The 19,542-nt window shown below is 44.8% G+C and overlaps 2 long non-coding RNA genes across 3 annotated transcripts; both read right to left on the reverse strand.

The window, feature by feature from the left end:
- Positions 1 to 7,072: 7,072 nt before the first annotated feature.
- LOC307203538 lies at positions 7,073 to 17,143 on the reverse strand. 2 transcript variants are annotated; one of them, XR_013833268.1, is made up of 4 exons: positions 17,058 to 17,143; positions 16,594 to 16,736; positions 7,594 to 7,671; positions 7,073 to 7,388 (listed from the first exon to the last, which is right to left on the reverse strand). It is a non-coding gene; the product is annotated as an uncharacterized lncRNA (long non-coding RNA). The 2 variants fall into 2 exon arrangements; XR_013833269.1 differs by having other exon boundaries at positions 7,073 to 7,671.
- Positions 17,139 to 17,874, reverse strand: LOC307203552. Its single transcript, XR_013833284.1, has 3 exons — positions 17,672 to 17,874; positions 17,270 to 17,460; positions 17,139 to 17,191 (listed from the first exon to the last, which is right to left on the reverse strand). It is a non-coding gene; the product is annotated as an uncharacterized lncRNA (long non-coding RNA).
- Positions 17,875 to 19,542: the final 1,668 nt, after the last annotated feature.

The following is a 19,542-nucleotide window of genomic DNA, read 5'->3' on the forward strand; positions in this document are numbered from 1 at the left end:
CTCTCTCTCTCTCTCTCTGTTTTTGGTTTTATTTCAATTACTTTTATCTTATTTTATTATGAAAAAGCTTTAATGAAATTTCGCGAAACAAAAACACCTCCCTAACATTTTGGGGCCCTCCCCCTTCTCTCAGAGTATATATTTATTTATTTAAATTTATATATATATATATATATATATATATATATATATACACACATATATATATTCCATCCTTCCACGTGAACAAGTGCAGACTGGCAAACACACAACGGAAACATCCAAAGACAGTTAAATACAATTCCAATACAGACGTAGGCCAGGAAAGAGCTTGTTGAAAGAGGGAGGTCTTTAGTCCACACCGAAAGAATGACAGGGATGGCCAAGACCATCTCACCCATTAGGCAGAGTTTGGTGGTGGCCTCAGGCGGCAGAGGAACTTGCCTCTTGCTCGCCACTGCCCACCCAGTCATTTAAGTGAATCCAAGTCATCCCTATAGTGGAGCATTTTTCCTATGAAGAAATGCATACGGCACAAAGGTGAGCGAGAGGATGCGTTATAGAGGTTTTATAAAATCATGCATGGTGTGAGGAAAATGGACAGAGAAAAATGCTTCTCTCTCATAACATCAGAACTCATAGACACCCAAAGAAACTGAATGCTGTGCAATTCAGGACAGGCAAAATAAATTACAGTGCAGAGTTAAATTATAGAATTTGTTCCCTCAAGAAGTAGTGATGACCACCAACTTGGATGGCTTTATAAGAGGACTGGGCAAATTCCTGGCAAATAAGGAACTAGCCACAATGGCCATGTTCTCTCTACACTCTCAGAGGCGTTATGCTTCTGAACGGCAGTGGCTGGGAATCACAAGTGCGCAGAATACTATCGGGCTCAGATGCTGCCTGCAGAAAACGGCTTTCTGCCTTTCACAGAAAATGGCTTGGTCATGGAGAGATCTGGATGTTGGACTAGAAGGAATGTCCAACAGGTGGATCATGATCTACTGGTAGATCACTGGGTGTTTCAAGTAGATCATGGGATGACAGGAAGTGATCACTCCCCCCACAAAAGTGGAAAAATTGAGGCCTCTCTCTCCGCAAAAGCTCAACAACTTTGGTTCCCCCCATGGGGGTGCGCCTCAGGTGTCATGCCTAAGGGGGGGATCACAGCGTTGGTGGCCCCCACTTGAGGATCGCGTCAGTGGCGGTGGCCCCCACGCAAGGATCATGTTGGTGGCCCCATACCAGAGGAGATAGCTACTCCCCTGCCCCCCAAAAGCCCAACAGCTCTGGGCAGTTAGTCGCCATCTTGGGTAGATCACTGCCAGTTTTTTTTAATAATGGGAGTAGATCGCAGTCTCTTGGGAGTTGGACTTGCCTGGACTAGATGAGTCATGGACTTGACCCAGCAAGTGCTTTCTCTCTCTTTTTTTTTAACCTGCTTATATATGACTGGATTGATGAAGCTGATTTTATGGGAGGACAAATAATCTCGATGTGAGAAATGCACTGTAAATGACAGCAAGTCGTCCTTCCTCCCCTCTGAAGCCCATTCCTGTGGTTCCTCCCTGCTGATTTTCAGCCCTGCCTTATTTCTCATTTGAATTTGTCCCTTGATTCGTGCTATCAGCAGCTTTCCGCTCCTGCTTGAAGGGCCCTTTAGCGAAGGTACTTATACCCCATAATCAAGCCACCTCTTATATCCTTCTTTCTGATAAGCTAAGCAGCTTGACTTCCTGGAGTCTCTTGCCAGGAGGCTTGTTTCCAACTGCAGGAAAAAAATGATTCTTGCAGTTTTTCCTTTCCTGGCATCCTTTCCCATTTATGAATGGGCTTCTCTGGGTGCCGGGAATGTGCTTATTTGTGCATCTACATTTCTGCCAGTCATATAAACGTGCCCCTGAATTAATCGGGGGTTCATTTGAATGATCTCATTATTATGGGTGTGTCACCAGATCCTTCAACATCAAAACCACTGAGCCTCTTGGGCTTGCTGATCAGAAGGTCAGCAGTTCGAATCCCTGTGATGGGGTGAGATCCTGTTGCTTTGTCCCAGCTCCTGCCAACCTAGCAGTTCAAAAGCACACACAGTGCAAGTAGATAAATAGGTACCGCTGCGGCGGGAAGGTAAATGGCATTTCTGTGCCCTCTGGTTTCCGTCATGGTGTTCTGTTGTGCCAGAAGCTGTTTAGTCCTGCTGGCCACATGACCCGGAAAGCTGGCTAGTTGCAGAGGAGTGGCGGGAGGCTCCAGCTAGGGAACCTCCACGGGAAGAAGGCTCAGAGCCAGGGGATTGGTTATGGGATGACAATGAGTGGTCAACAGGAGAAGAGAGAGAAGACTGGGAGGAATAGGTGGTGTTGGAAGCTGAAGAGGTAACAGGGTTTAGTGAGCAGGAAGAGTCTGTGGCAGAGAGCAGAATCAGAGTCAGGAGCAGAGGTTGGACAGGAGGGGGGCCCAAGAGGCAGAGAGCAGGCAGGGTGGTGAAGAAGCCAAGGTGTCTCCCCCTCCTGCTGCGACCCATTCCTCTCCCCCATGGTCTCCCAGAACCAGAAGAGGTATGAAGAGGGAGGAGCAAAGACAGGCACACGGCAGAGTCCCAGATTGCTTGGGAAGGACCAGGGGAAGGCCTAGACTTAGGCAAGTGTGGGAAGGATGGGATCTTCAGTCCTCACAACTGCCTCATAGGAGCAAGATCTACTGGGATGAGTTGCTGTGCTCACTAGGCCTGGCCCCCTGAGCAGACCTTGCTTCCTTGAATAAAGAGTTAACTTCACTAATGCTGTGTGAATTATTGCTGACCTGTTCCTGACAAGAGGGCCACAGCTTCCTCACCCTGTTTGTTAGCATCTCACAGTAATGGAAACAACATGCCCTTCACCTGCACTGCCAGCTGCCCAAGAGCTCGGCCTCCAGCCCAAGATGCAAAGTTTCAGATCTGTTCACTAGCTTACCCTGTGCCTCAAATGCTGATCAGTTGCCACAATGCCCGGTGGGTGCCCCAGACAACTGGCGGCTTGTTAAACATCCCCCTGGCTTACAGGCCCACAGCTCACTGACAAGAACCACACTCGTGTTCAATCGCAGCTTAATCACAGCCAAACTAGATTAACAGCTCATACTAATTATCAACTTCTAACAGGTTGCTGAGGTTTGGAGGCAAAAAACATCCTCTGTTTCTAGATGAAAAAGGGTGTGTGGGGAGGAATGCAAAAGCAACCACGAAGCCAGCCTCAATTAGGTCCTTTAGAACAAAACACTCCCAAATTTACCAGCGTCCTCTTTGTGGTGACGATGGTCTTTTAAAGTACAATTGTACAAGGATATATTTGTTTGTTTCCATTTTCCTATCTGCTGCGTTGCCCACAAGGGCCTAATTAGCTAGTTACAGATGCTCGGATCAGTATTATATTCTTGTCTATTTTTTGGTGTGTTCTTTAAAAAAAGAAAAAGGGGAAAAAAACAGCGTAACTTGTAGCACAGATTGTTGGCCCGGAGGCATCCAAAGATCAACAATGAGCTTTCTGTGAAACCAGCCCTCCTGTGAAAAACCAGTTTCCCTCTCCCCAGAATTCCTAATGAAGAAACAGACGGGGCAGGGATGTGGGGATGAGGAAGACACAATCCATCATGGCATACTCAGAATGAGTCAATGGTGGAAAGAGTACAGTGCTACCTCCGGTTACATATGCTTCAGGTTACATACGCTTCAGGTTACAGTCTCCGCTACCCAGAAATAGTACCTCGCGTTAAGAACTTTGCTTCTGGATAAGAACAGAAATCGTGCTCTGGCAGCGCGGCAGCAGCAGGAGGCCCCATTAGCTAAAGTGATGCTTCAGGTTAAGAACAGTTTCAGGTTAAGAACGGACCTCCGGAACGAATTAAGTACTTAACCTGACGTACCACTGTATATTGAAGAAGGGCTTCCCTTTCAATAATAGGAACAGCAGCAGCAGCAGCAGCAACAACAACAACAACAACAACAACAACAACAACAACAACAACCACCTGACTTTGAATATAATGTTAGTGCTCATGTAATTGTTTAAAAACCTAAATGACTCAGGCCCCAAAAGACCTTTCCATTCCCTGTAGAAGCCACGATGGATTTTGTAATTCCGGCGCTGTCCCTGGAATATAGGGACAGTTGGAGAGGGTACGGAAAGGGCTTTTTTCCAACCAGAACTTGCCAGAACTCAGTTCCAGCACCTCTCAGGTGGGTGCCATTGCCATTATAAGTCAACAAGGGTCACGGTGAGTTCCGGCATCTCTTTTTCTTGAAAAAAAGGACTGGGTACAGATATGGAGAGGCCAAGCACCTGAGCTAGGCATGTAGAGGGTCCCCAGGTCCAATGGCTAGCATTACCAGTTAAGGAAAGGGACCAGGCGATGGGAAATGCTGTCTACCTGAGACTCTGGAGAGCTGCTTCCAGGCAGAGTCAACAATGCTTAGCTGGATGGGCAAATAGTCTGGCCTGATACATAGCCGTTTCAAATGTTCTTAGAATCATGTTGACTAAAACGTGGTGGCTCAGCCCAGCATTTCAGGCTGGAAAGAACGAACGAACGAACGAACGAACGAAAGAAAGAAAGAAAGAAAGACCAAAAAGGTGGGGGGGGGGAGGCAAGAAAAGAGAGGGGCAGACAAAAAGCACCATGATTTCCAAAGGGCTAATGTTTAGATGGCCTATGTCTATCAGTCCAATATCATTTAATAGGGAGGCTGTTAGGATCAGCTTCTAATGCACATGGTGCTAAGAGCAATAATTGGCACCTGGATAATAGCTGTTTCTTCTCAGCTTCAATCAGAAAATTAACTATTTGATGGAAGAGTAACGAGAGCAGAGGAAATGCCATGGCGGCTGTATTGTCTCTAATGCGTTGTATAATATTATGAGGCCTCCCGCCTTTCCTCCAGTTCCAGATATTCTTTCGGCCAAGCTCTCGCATGCCTCAGAAAACAGGGTGCGGCATTGGGCTCTGCAGCTAAAAGCCAGCTTGATCCTCAGCGGCTACACTCCCCACGACCAGAGGGAGGAGAAGGCATGGTCCCGTCCCCTGTTGCCCATTAATTAGGGATGGGGGAGAAATTCCATTCCATTTGCATTTAAAGGCAAACTCACCTAATTCACATTTTTCACAACAGCGTGCAAACCGAAACACAACCATCCTTTGAAATGAGCACTTTTCTGGATTTTGCAAGTAATGTGTAGACCAGTGCATATACTGGAGCAAGGTGTGGATAAAAATGCCATGCAAAGGGGAATTATATTAGGAAACACTGCTTTGCAAAATAATAATAATGTTAGGCAAAACTTCATACAAAGTTGTGCATATTGGGAGAAATTTGCACTACAATGCTGATGCATTTTCACAAGGGCTTTTAAATCAAAAAACCCTGCAAACTGATATAGAAATGCGGAGAACTGAAGACTAGGGAAAAAAGAGAAACAAAGAGAAACTGAAATTGGCAGATTTGCCCATCTCTAGCCTGGACTCATTATTCACCCTTAGCATTAAGGAGGTGAACTCTACAGTGCACAGGTGTAACAGGTGTAACCTTCTGTTCAGTAAGGTCATGACACAGGTGTGGGAGGAATCTGACCTGCATAGGGGCTTGGAATGAGTTCCTAGACTCACTTTAGGTGGCACTGTGGTCTAAACTACCGAGCCTCTTGAGATTGCCAATTGTAAGGTTGGCAGTTTGAATGCCTGCAATGGAGTGAGCTCCTGTTGCTCTGTCCCAGCTCCTGTTTGAAAACACTCCAGTTCAAGTAGATAAATAGGTACCGCTGCGGCGGGAAGGTAAACGGCATTTCCGTGTGCTCTGGCACTTGTCACAATGTCCCGTGTGCCAGTAGCGGTTCAGTCATGCTGGCCACATGACCTGGAAAGCTGTCTGTGGACAAATGCCAGCTCCCTTGGCCTGAAAGCGGAGATGAGTGCTGCACTCACAGTCAAATTTGACTGGACTTTACCTTTTTACCTTAAAAAAAACCCATACCAGGTAATGTTTACACTAATACATATACTAAAGTGTTCATAAAAATATTGCCCAGGGGTAAACTGTTGACGGGCTCTATTTCTCAATTTGTATGGTTCTTGATCTTTGAACCATACTTGACTGTGACACAGGGCAGGCCCTACCATTAGACAGAGTAAGACAGCTGCCTCAAGTGTTTGACTCTAGGGGAGGCACCAGAGCTCCCCCACATCCCCCAAGCTGGACTAAGCTAGTGGAGGATGTTGCCCATCCCCATTGTTGAAGTAAGATTCAATTGCCAGTCCAGTCAGATTTCTGAACATGAAATGAGGACACCTTCTTAGCCTTCCCTTCAGCCCTCCTCCCTCCACATACCTTTTCCCTTTCATGTCGTGCCTGTTAGTTGGCAACCCTGAGGGTTCTAAATGGTGTTTTATCATTTTATGTTTGTGAGCTGCCTAGAGAGCATCTAAAATTATTGGACAACAATACATTCAGTTGATGATGATGATAATAATAATAATAAGAAGAAGAACAATCATTCTTAAAATGCATCTGTAGTCCAGTCTGGGAACCTTTTTGGCTGAAGAGGAGGGTAAAGGTAAAGGTACCCCTGCCCGTACGGGCCAGTCTTGACAGACTAGGGTTGTGTGCTCATCTCGCTCTAGAGGCCGTGAGCCGGCGCCATCCGCAGACACTTCCGGGTCACGTGGCCAGCGTGACGAAGCTGCTCCGGCAAACAGGCACCAAAGCAGCACACGGAAACGCCGTTTACCTTCCCGCTATAAAGCGGTACCTATTTATCTACTTGCATTTAAGGGTGCTTTCGAACTGCTAGGTGGGCAGGAGGTGGGACCGAACGACGGGAGCTTACCCCGCTGCGGGGATTCGAACCGCCGACCATGCGATCGGCAAGTCCTAGGTGCTGAGGTTTTACCCACAGCGCCACCCACGTGGGAGGGTAAAAACACTTTAAATAAATGAGAAATAATATTTAACCCAGGCTGATGTCTTTTATTTCTTCTAGAGGTCTTTGCAGACCAGAGGGAAATGAACTCCTGTTCAGCTGAACGCTCAAATAGGCAGGTGCGGGATGTGGTACTGCACATTCTCTTCTGCTTCCCACATGCCTCTGGTCTCTAAAACCTTCAGAACAAGACCCTTGCGGATGCTGTATCATCTCTCACTGATTGCAATGTGGAGAAAATGGCTTTCGACAAAGACCATCCATGAGCCGTTTATTCTATTACTTGTGAGATTGCGGACTCTGTATCTGCTTTGGGGGGTGGAGGGGTGGGGTGGGAAGACCTTTAGCAGTGATGTAGTGCACATATCTTGCTTCTCCACAGATACCAGTCTCACAAAACAATTGTTCCCAGTTAAACAATGAAATCTGGCACTGCGCTGCAACCAGGGCAGAAATCTGTCAGGTAAATAGAAATAACCACCTTGTAAACCTCCCCAAACAGCTCTGCTTTTATACTTTAATTGAAGAACAGAACATTTTAGGTTTCTTTTATAGGGTGGTGCTTGCTGAATGGCAGATGTCGACAGTGAAGTGTAACAGTATGCCCCCTTTCATAAAAAAGAGTCACTTCATCGCTTTGGAAAGACTTACACTTACAGACCTGGATGAATAGCAGCAGGGTGTGGACACAGAGCCCATTCTTGCACTTGTGGAAAACGGGGAAGCAAGTGGGAATCATCTGCCAGAAGAGAGATGAAGGGATTAAAGCATGTAGAATTGTAGAGTTGGAAGGGCCCCAAAGGGTCATCTAGGCCAACTCCCTGCAATGCAGGAATCACAGCTAAAGAATCCCTGACAGATGGCCATCCCACCTCTGCTTAGAAGCCTCCAATGAAGAAGAGTCCACCACCTTCTCAGGTGATCTGTTCCATTGCTGAACAGCTTTTACCTTCATAAAGTTCTTCCTAATATTGCATTGGAATCACCGTTCTTGTCATTTGAGTTCTCCCTTCTCGTGTAGCAGAAAACAAGCTTGCTCTCTCTTCCATGTGACAGCGGTTCAGTTATTTGAAGATGGCTATCATATCACCTCTCAGTTTTCTCTTGTCCAGGTTAAACATAGCCAACTTCTTCAAATGTTCCTCATAAGGCTTGGTTTCCAGATCCTTGATCATCTTGGTTGCCCTCCTCTGCACATGTTCCAGCTCAATAGCCTTCTTAAACTGTGGTACCCAGCACAGTACTATGGGGTTGGGAGGGTCTGACCAAGACAGAATAGACTAGAACTAATAATTCCCTTGATCTGGACACTATATTTCTGTAGATGCAGCCTAGAATGGCATTAGCTATTTTTCCTGCTGCATCACACTGTTGACTCATGCTAAGCTTATGGTCTTTTAATTTCATGGCTGCTGTCACCATCTGCAGTGATCATGGAGCCCAAGAAAGTAAAATCTCTCACTGCCTCCATTTCTTCCCCTTCTATTTGCCAGGAGGTGATGGGACCAGTAGCCATGATCTTCGTTTTTTTGATGTTGAGCGACCCTGATGTTGGGAAAGATGGAGGGCACAAGGAGAAGGGGGCGACAGAGGACGAGATGGTTGGATAGTGTTTTTGAGGTTACCAGCATGAGTCTGACCAAGCTGCGGGGGGCAGTGGAGGACAGGAGTGCCTGGCGTTCTCTGGTCCATGGGGTCACGAAGAGTCGGACACGACTAAACGACTAAACAACAACAACAACAAGCTTATGGTCTACTAAGATCCTAATGTGGTCAAGCCAGGTGTCCCCCATCCTATATTTGTGCATCTGGTTATCCCTCAACTTGTAGGGATACACTTTCCTACACTTCTACCTAAGTGTAGAACCTTACATTTATCCCTGTGGAAATTCATTTGATTACTTTTGGCCAAGTTATCTACTCTATTAAGGTGATCCTGATTCTATCTTCTATGATATTTGCTAATGCTTCCAAGTTTGATGTAATCTGCAAATTTGATGAGCATCCCCTCTATTCCTTTGCATTGAAATGAAATGGGGTGGAACGGTATAATGACCACATAGTTAATCATGCAACTTACAAAAAATTGCCACAGCAGACAGAAAGACAAATGATATAGCTTTTGGTGGAGGGTGAACTGCAGTGGAATGGAAACAGTTCTGCCACAGGATGGAATGGAAAATGATGCCTCTATTCATCCCTAATGTTCGGATCTGCACTCCTATGTTGTTGTTCAAGGTACTAATAAAAGTGATTGTACAAAATCTGAATATTCCTAATTATGGATTCCCTTCTCGCATTCTGCTTCCCAGCTGATATCAGTATTCAATAGAGATTCTCACTGATTTTTTCTCTGCCAGAGGCAATGGAATACATTATCTGGGAGCGAAGCGTGGAGTACTCATGGCTGCAGAAGCTCTATGGCAATTTGGATTCCACGCTAGTGATAGGGTGTGAGCTTTCTTCAAAAGTCATTTTCACTGATGCTGACACATGAAATGTCCCTTGGCAACCTGTCTATCAAACAGCAACACGTGCAGAGAAATTAGATTACTCATACTACAACTAAGAGGCGGGGGCATGGGAAGGAGCGGAGAATTAACAGCAACAAAAACGGGGTGTGGACACATTTGCAAGCATTTGGGAAGGAAGTTGCACTCGAAATCATGGGCAGCTACCCAGCAGCAGAACCATTAAGCACAAATGGCAAGAGTCACGCAGATTGCAAAGGAGCTGACTGCTTCAAATGCCATGCTGCAGACTGGATCAACTTTTTTTAAAAATAAAAGAGACCACATACAGATGCCCATTTCATTGTGCATTCATTATGATTTTTTGCTCATGATGGTATTGGGGGTTGGCATCCTGCTTCATCTCTAAGTGGCCTATTTCACATAGCTTCCTGGTGAGATTCTGTATCTTTTCCTGCCTCATGTGTTCTGTTGCTTTGCTTCTTTGTTGTCCTGCTTTTGTTCTGTAGTGCAAGAGTGACTCTCCAGATGAACATAATGTGCTAACATCAGAGAACCATCACAGAACAACTAATAAGGCAGAATGGTGCGTAAATGGTCTGGTATAAATCCTTTAGGTAAAGGGACCCCCGATCATTAGGTCCAGTTGTGGCCTACTCTGGGGTTGCGGCGTTCATCTCGCTTTATTGGCTGAGGGAGCCAGCGTACAGCTTCCGGGTCATGTGGCCAGCATGACTAAGCCGCTTCTGGCGAACCAGAGCATTGCACAGAAACGCTGTTTACCTTCCCACCGGAGCGGTACCTATTTATCTACTTGCACTTTCGACGTGCTTTTGAACTGCTAGGTTGGCAGGAACAGGGACTGAGCAACAGGAGCTAACCCCATTGTGGGGATTCGAACTGCCGACCTTCTGATCGGCAAGTCCTAGGCTCTGTGGTTTAACCCACAGTGCCACCCACATCCCTAATAAATCCTATACTTATGCACTATTAATTCTTCAGTTTGATGTGGCAGGATAAACTCGCGAACAAATGCAGGCAGAAGTCTAGAGGGACCCCAGGATTCTATTAACCCTGCTATGCATGTTCATTCTGATAGAGCCTGCACACTTCATTCATACAACCATGCCATGCAGAGAGTCCCTGGTTGAAACCATGGTATCTCCAGGTAGGACTGGAGAGCCAGTTCCAGTTGTTTGCAGGCCTGTCAGTACAGGTTTCCTGCTATATAGTGGTGGAATGGCCATGAGGGGCCTCTGGCCAATCAGAAAGCTCAGCCAGGGGGTTGAGTTGTCACAAGGAGGTCTGAGCATGCTCAGTGGCCTCCAGGTCCCCTGGAAAGTTGAGTGTCAACTGGAAATGGGGGAAAATAATGAATGAGGCTGCTTGAACCTCTTGTATCTTATAATAGCTGAGAGGAGGACATAGCCAGCTGGCTGGAACCTGGAACAGGAGAACTCCTTTAGGGGTTTGAGGTACACACTGCAACATTTTGCTACAGATCCCACTTGTCACATGTATTCTCCAAATGTAATATCGCCCTGCGAGTTTGAAATAGACTACAAAACCCATGTAGCAGTGTGAATGTGGACAGGTCAAATAATTATGCGGCTCAGAGTTCAATTTAAGTATTTATATAATTTGGAGACTTGTGTTTATGGTGGAATTTCCATATATTTTAGCAATTTGATAAAAGACACACATGTGGCGTGCAGAATATTTGCACAACTTAAGTAACACATAACTCATGGTACAGTATGGCCTCAAGCAGCAACTTCTTGTGTCTGCATGCAATCAACATGTAAGACAAACAGCTTCCAGAGGATTATTTCACCACAGGCTTAAAGTCTTCTCTATATTACTCTAGTTTTCATGCATATGCTGCTGACGTAAGCCTACTCTCTGCAAATTTGTTTCTGACTATTTTTGTCTTTTTTTTTTAATAGTAGTGAAGCAAATGTGTTTTTTTTTTAAAAAAAAATCATGCTCAATCAAAGTAATGCAACTCAGCACAAAAGATCCACAATTCCTTGCGTTTCTATGGTTTTATAAGCCTATGAGAGATTTAAAGCGGTTTCCGAGAAACTCAATGAGCCCAACTTTTGTGTGATGATGTGTGGCTCCCTTTCATGGAGAATCAGTTCCTTTGCCTTAACAGTGCAGAGTGGTAAAGCATAGCTTTACAAAAGGTAAGGAAAGCTAATTCACATCTTAGCAAAATCTCGTAAATCAAAATGTAATCCAGTGCTGTGAAAGTTTCCAGTGGGTGGAGGGGGGCCAGGAATCCCTCTGTGAGAAAAATATCTGTCCACATTCTGAGGTTAGAGCATCAGTATCACCAATAAAGGAGTAGCTTAAGACAGACAAGACTTTGGGGTTTGTTTTTTATACTCAAGTTACTGTTTGAGTCTTGATTTGAGAGTCTCCTTGATGTGTTTTTGGGTGCTAATTAAGACAGTGAACTTTTCAATACATTCACCAATAATATTAATATTTTATATGTCCTTTTTTTTTTTTTGGCGGTGTGTGTGTAAAAAATGAGGTGCCTGTACTTGTATCCTGATCAAAGTGTCCTGGGTACCAGCAAAAAAAGAATGATGGTACTCCATACCAGTTAAGGCTATTGCAAAAAGGATTGCTTTTCCGTAAAATGCAAATTTTTGTGTGCACATCTTGAAAAACAAAAAATGCATTGCAAAATCCATAGAAGTGCATCACCCAGCTGGGAGTTCTATCCCAACCTGTCAGTTCAGGAGCACTGGACTGGGTTATTATTCTGCACAAATGTATTTCACATCTCTAATTAAGATGTGTAATTTCTAATTATGCTATGGGTGGCAAAGCTGGATGTATGTACTGCTGCCATGCCACATCAGAATGTTGCCTGCAGTCTTTTCCCTCAATGCATGCCATGGAAGGAGAAGGAGACACACACAGGCCCTGTCTTCTGCATGTGCTTACTCTTCATGCGTACAATAAAATGCTTGCATGGGGAACTATGCATAGAGTGTATGCCATGTGATCTGTAATGTAAAGGTAAAGGGACCCCTGACCATTAGGTCCAGTCGTGATTGACTCTGGAGTTGCGGCGCTTATCCTGCTTTATTGGCCAAGGGAGCCGTTGTACAGCTTCCAGGTCATGTGGCCAGCGTGACTAAGCCGCTTCTGGCGAACCAGAGCAGCGCACGGAAACGCCGCTTACCTTCCCGCCAGAGCGGTACCTATTTATCTACTTGCACTTTGACGTGCTTTTGAACTGCTAGCTTCGCAGGAGCTGGGACCGAGCAACAGGAGCTCACCCCATTGTGGGGATTCGAACCGCTGACCTTCTGATCGGCAAGTCCTAGGCTCTCTGGTTTAACCCACAGGGCCACCCGCGTCCCTATGTAATCTGTATTTGGCCCAAAAATGCAGATATTGCAAATCGTATCTACACACACACCGGTTCCCTGTGCAAACTTGCTACAGTAAGCCTCATTGTACTCCATGGGGCTTATTTCTGAGCAGACATCCACAAAAAGTCACCTCTTCAACTAGTCAGCATCTCCCAGTGAAATCACTTGGCAACCTTTAAACTAGACTGCTGGGGACAGCAAGAGGACCAGCCACTGGGAGGCATTATCAGGGAAGGGCTGTAGTTCAGTAGTAGACCTTCTACAACATCCCAGGTTCCTTCTCCAGGTAGGGCTGGGGAAAATTCCCTGGCTGAAAGCCTGGAGAGCTGTTACCAGTCATTGTAGACAATATTGAGCTATATGGATCAATGGCATGGCACATTCCTACTGGTCTTGATATTGTTATATTGAATGTGCAGTTGCTATGTTTTAAAGTATGTCTTTGTTGTTTTGCATTGTAGCCCGCGTTGAGTTTCTTTTAATAGAAAAGTGAGGTATAAGTTTTACATCTCTTCTAGCCATTGCATGCCAGCAACCATTATTACTGAATGCCAGCTTTCAAATACTGTCAAATCTGAGACAGCATCACATGTTGGCTGTCAAATATCATTATCAAATATTGAAACTGAATTGCAGGAGCTGTTAGATGCAGATGACAAATATTGAAAGGCTACATGGGACACAGGTGGCGCTGTGGGTTAAACCACAGAGCCTAGGGCTTGCTGATCAGAAGGTTGGCAGTTCGAATCCCTGTGACGGGGTGAGCTCCCGTTGCTCGATCCCTGCTCCTGCCAACCTAGCAGTTCGAAAGCACATCAAAGTGCAAGTAGATAAATAGGTACCGCTCCAGCGGGAAAGTAAATGGCGTTTCCATGAGCTGCTCTGGCTCGCCAGAAGCGGCTTAGTCATGCTGGCCACATGATCTGAAAGCTATGTACCAGCTCCCTCGGCCAATAAAGCGAGATGAGCGCCGCAACCCCAGAGTCGGCCACGACTGGACCTAATGGTAAGGGAGCCCTTTACCTTTACCTGGCTTAATGGGAGCAAATTCGCTTCAGTCCTACTTGGAAACGGGCTTCCTTTATTGCCTGTTGGACTTACTGCCATGAAGCTATGCCTAAGTCAGCAGAACCAACCCTTCCAATGAGTTAAACTTAGGGATGGGTGAAACCGTCAATTTCGTTTTCTCTCCCTATCTCATTGTAAAAAGAAACAAGAAACATCTGCCACCATTTTAGTGCACATTCCTTCTTCTTTTTAATTGGGTTTTATAAACAAGAATAATAATGTGCAAATTTTTGCTAGCAATTTCCCCTAATACAGTGTATTTTGCTACGTTATTTTCACTTATAAAAATGCACACCTTTACCTAATAGACACATTATTGTATCCATTTATTTGCTTGAATTATATCTCAGAGTCAGGAGAAGTGTGAATTTTGACGGAAAGATGTGTTTCAGTTCCCATGTATTGCTTTTGGGATTAGGTAAGGTCACAGTACAACCAAAATTCTTCCCCATTCCAAGTTAAACTATTGTGAATGGTAAATGCTTCCATAAATGTTAGTAAGCAGCAGTCAGATTTGCCATGCCTTAGCATTGACCTAGGCACTGTAGACTTTTGATAAGGAGATAGTTTTGAGAAAGCACTGCAGCTATGAGTGCTGGGTGGTGGTGCTTTTCAAGACACCGTCTTGCTGAGTTGGCAAGAATGAATCCAATAACCTGGCCAAAGTGCCGAAAATATTTTAAAAGCTCTTTAAGTATTACATTTCCTAAAGCCACCTGTCCCCTCAAACACATTTAATCAGTCACAGATGAGAGAGACCAACCTGCTAACCTTTTGGCTTTGAGAGAAAATATTTCACTTTGTAAACCCATTCCTAGGTATTTCCTTAATTCTTCCTAAACGAAGCTTTCATCCCCTATTTTCCACTTAAACTTAATGAGTTAACTGGACTCTGAAATTCTGCCATGTTGACCTTGGAGGTCTGTTTAGCCTGCTTTCCACCTGCTCCTTTAGAAGTTAGGCCATTAAAAAAAAACAGAAAGAAAGGAAAAGAAATTCAAAAGAATGAAGCAATCTCCCCCAACCCTGTGTGATTCCCCCCCCTCCTGAGGTGTGTAGAAGCTAAATTACAACAAGCTTTGAGGCACATGTTTGAAAGCAATAGGGATGCGAGTTTTAAAAGTATTTGCTGCAGAGTTCCAGATAGCTCAGAGCTGCAGGCTGATTTTTGCTCTATCCAGTTTGTACAGTGGTACCTCTGGTTACAGACACTTCAGGTTACATACGCTTCAGGTTACAGACTCTGCTAACCCAGAAATAGTACCTCAGGTTAAGAACTTTGCTTCAGGATGAGAACAGAAATTGCGCGGCGGCAGCGGGAGGCCCCATTAGCTAAAGTGGTACCTCACGTTAAGAACAGTTTCAGGTTAAGAACGGACCTCCAGAATGAATTAAGTTCTTAACCCGAGGTACCATTGTAGTGCCATGACTGGCTTTTCAAAAATCTGTCACCGAAAGTCCATTTTGGCTGAAGGAGAGCAATTGGCAGCTGGTGGGATGCATCTTAAGGTCATTTTTTGTGGCCTTGAAAGCCCTACCAAAATTTAATCAAGGCGTGTTTTTCCAGTTTTACTTGTAAGAAAATGGTGGATTTTTTTTTAAATTGCACTGCACTGCAATCCCTCCTTTTTCTCCACAGCAACTCTGTGAGGTGGTTTAGGCTGAGAGGCAGTGACTGGCCCAAGGTCACCTAGTGAGTTTCATGGCTCAGTGGGCATTTGAACTCTGGTCTACCAAATCCTGATCTGACACTCTAGTCACCAAACCAAACTGGTTTAGGTAGAGGTTCTACCAGGTTGTAAGAAATACACACACACACACACACACACACACTACTGCATAATGTTTGGGATTATTGTATACTTCGCAGGAATGCTGTGCTGCTCTCACAGATAATATATATCAGATGTATGCTGCCAGTTACAGGAGTTATAATCTCACCCAGCACCCAAACCATAAGATTACCACCAGCAGTAATGAGAAGCACCCTCTGGGGACATACTCCCATGCAGGAATTACATCAAGAGGTAGTACGAGATCAAGTTTTAAACAGATATCCAGGGTAATGGAGATTTTGTAAGGGCCGCAGTAATGGCAATTCCAGACACACAGCCTAATCGGAATCAGTGAGGTCAGTCAACACCCCCAAGTTGGCTGAAATCCAACAGAACTGCTGCTCAGACTCCGTTCATTAAATATCAGCCTCCTCTCCATATATTGGAGTGACGGGGAATGCAGAACATTTAGAGGCGGGTCATGAAATGGTTGTTTCCTAACACATCTTTACCCTCAGAGAAAAATGCTGCCCATGACAGAGCAGAAAGGGATGGAGTCAATTAGTTTTGGATTGACATTGTTATTCTCTTCTACCTGGTGGAGAATGATAGTCAATATGTGGCATAAAAGGGAGGGGGGAGAGCAAGAAAAGGAAAAGCTGTGTTTTATTAGCTTTCCATCTTCTTTAAGAGATCGCCAAACAGATCTGGTTTCACTTGGCCTTCAGCTCTTGTGTCAACCTTTCGGGTTCTGTTTTTGCTGGGGGATAGGTTTCATTGCGTTAATACAGCACCACAAATGGTTCCAATTGAGAGAGGGCCACAATGAGCTTGTCAAAAGCGATCAGGCCAGAGCTTTCAACGTTTTGGCCCTGGAAATCTCTCAAGCTGCTCTCCCCAGCCCCAGCCCCGATACTGCCATACCCCTGATGATTCACTTGAGTTTGCTCACCTGCTCTGACATGAGAGGCTCCTCCACCTCCACACCTCATCCATTTGGACTGGTCTGGGGCATGACCTGGAGAGAGTGTTCTTCCAATCCATGTTTCCTGGCATGGTCAGGTGGTGGAGTGAGGAGCTTGGTCTTCCAGAGGCCTAGCGATGTGCAAAAAGAGAGAGGGTGTGGCTCTGCTGACCAAGGAAGCAGAGAAGGGCAGACATGTCATTGTTGGAACAGTAGGGTCAATCAGGCCCCATTTGCACTATTTATTTAAAGCAGTATCATACTACTTTAAACAGTCATGGCTTCCCCCTAAGAATGCCATTAACTGTAGTTGGATAAGTTAATGGAGATCTCCTATTCTTCTCAAAGAGCTATAATTCCCAGAGTTTCTTGGAAAGAGGGATTGACTATTAAACTGCTCTGGGAACTAGAGCTCTGACGGGCTGGACAGGGCTAAGTAAGTTTTGAGGTACCACAGAATGTTCTGGAAATCCATTCTCTCTACTTTCTGTTCCAGGAGGAGCTGAGTAGAATTTAATTTGCTTCTTTCTTTCCTCCTCCTCCTTCTTTTTTAAAAAACACACAGCTCACTTCAATTCACCTGAAACTGGTGAGGAAAATGTCATTTGTAATAGAAAAGCAAAGTGGGCAAAGAAGATCTTTGTAGCTAGTATTTGACACTCGCCGCAGTAGGAGACTTGGCAGACTGTTTTAAGTCCAGGAGAGGTAGTTAAAATGCAGACTGCTTATCCTTGTTCTCAGACTTTGAGAGGTGTGGCTTTCTCCTGTGGACAAGTTATCGCCCCTCTCTTTGATCCACCGCTCAATGTTCAGAATGGCTTTTATGCTGCCTCCGCATGTAATGGATAATTTAGCCTATGCCATTAAGGAAAAGAGGGAATGTATTGTGCTTTTTTTGGTTATATGTTTCAGTCGCTTGTGAAAGTACATCTTGTCATTCATCATCAAATACACGCTAAAAATAATAATAATAAGAAATTGAATTATGATTGATTTCTTTAGTGTTTAATTCTTTAAACAATGTTTACCAGCACCTAATTTAAACACAGCAAGGGTTCAAACCCGCTTAATAGTTGGACAGCACAGGTTTTCAGCCTTAGTGATAACATAGTTATTGGTGGAGCAGGCTGAAGGTACACTTGTAGAAAGGGAGTAGGGACAACACCTCAGCCTGCATTCTGTCTCAGCTTCCACTGAATGTTATGGAACAAATCAACAAGGCTTTCTGTCCTACCGGCCACTGGCCAGCCACTCACTGGCCCAGTCAGAGCTCAGAACAGCTTGGAGTGATATTTTCACCCAGCTGGACCACCCACCTGTCAATCATGTAGCACCATTATGACATCGTGCGACTGACAGGTCACTAAGGTTCTGACCTGTAGAGCCAAGAAGGTTCTTCACCCTTGGTCAAGGATTTCAGGCCAAGGAGGGAGGAAAGAGCCTTTTAACAAAACACTTAGCCAAGAGTGCAGGGTTCAAGGAGCAGCATAATTTCAACAAGCCAGAGGGTCAAGCACAGAGAATAGTCAAGGTCCAAAGCTGGATGCAGAAGGAAGGCCAGGAGACAGTCCAGTGCCAATACTACAGCAAGGAGGGTGGAGAAGACTCAAGCACAAAGAACCAGAGATTGTGTTGGAGACAACAACACTTCTGACACCAGTTGCTAGAAACCACAGGAGGGGGCAGGGAATGTTGTTGTGCTCATGCTCAGTTTGCAGACTTCCCAGAGGCATCACCGGTCTCTTAAACTGGGTGGGTGGGGTTATTATTTTTGTTTGTTACTTTGGTATGGTATTTTTGTGTTTTTCTATTGTAAACTGTCCTGTGATCCTCGGTTGAAGAGTGGTCTAGAAATTTAATAAATGAATAAAAAATTGTGGTTGGCCACAGTGAGAACAGAATGCTGGACTAAATGGGCCACTGGTCTGATCCGCCAGAGTTCTTCTTAGGTTCTTAGGTTCTTTCTGCAGTACTGGAAAAGAATTATTGGGGTATTTTAAAACTTAGTATCAAAAATAAAACTCCAAGAAAATAATAATATCATGACAGTTAAGCAAAAGCTGCAGCAGGAAACCACCACCCACCAGCATTAAAGACTGAGTTTCCCCAGCCAAGTTCTGACACTATTTCTATTTGCAATACTTTGGCTGAAGTTTACCAGGTAAGGACACTGTCCAGAGTGTAGCTATTGGTTGGGGGAATTCTACTGGCTGGGGGTGTTGGGGGAGAGATTTATAAGCCTCTGGGAAAGATTTATTTTGATGAATTGGTCTGTATTAATATGAACAATCTCATAAATATAACTCCCCAGGAAAGGGCCGCTCCAGTCTCAAACGTTTCGACGGACAGCTTTGGCAAAAAGTCAGGATGTGCATTAAAACACACTTTTGGAAGCCCGATAAATAAAAGCTTTGAAATACGGCTTCCTCGTAAGAGAGCCGTTTTAAATCATTTTGATAAAGCACCTAAATTAGGCCCTGGAAATGGAGGCAAAGGAGACCCCCTTATAACTAATTATTTGGAGGTATTTGGGATGTAAAGAGAGATGCAAGTTCTACCCTGATCCAGACCATTTTGTTGAAGCGATGTAAGTTGATTTTTGTCTGTATGCATAGGCACAAAACTGTGGTCCAAATGACTGATTACCTTGAAAGCATGGCAGTCCGCCCATCCAAGTCTCCTCTCCTGCCCTGTAGGCATCAACTTGGTTCCTTTGGGTGCCAGTGTGCACCTCCTATGGTGCCTGCAAAAGGATATCAGTAAATATCCCAACAAAATCCACAATGTACGAGAAACTACATGCTCTTCCTGCCTAGTTCCTGTTTGCAATGGCACAGCCTGTTGCGTGGTGAGTTCCCGACCCCCCCAGGTAGAATAATGACACACGACACAATTATTAAGGTTATGGGCTAAAAAAGGCCACAACTTTATTGGTTA

Source organism: Podarcis cretensis (assembly GCF_951804945.1).
Source record: "Podarcis cretensis genome assembly, chromosome: 14".
NCBI lineage: Eukaryota > Metazoa > Chordata > Lepidosauria > Squamata > Lacertidae > Podarcis > Podarcis cretensis.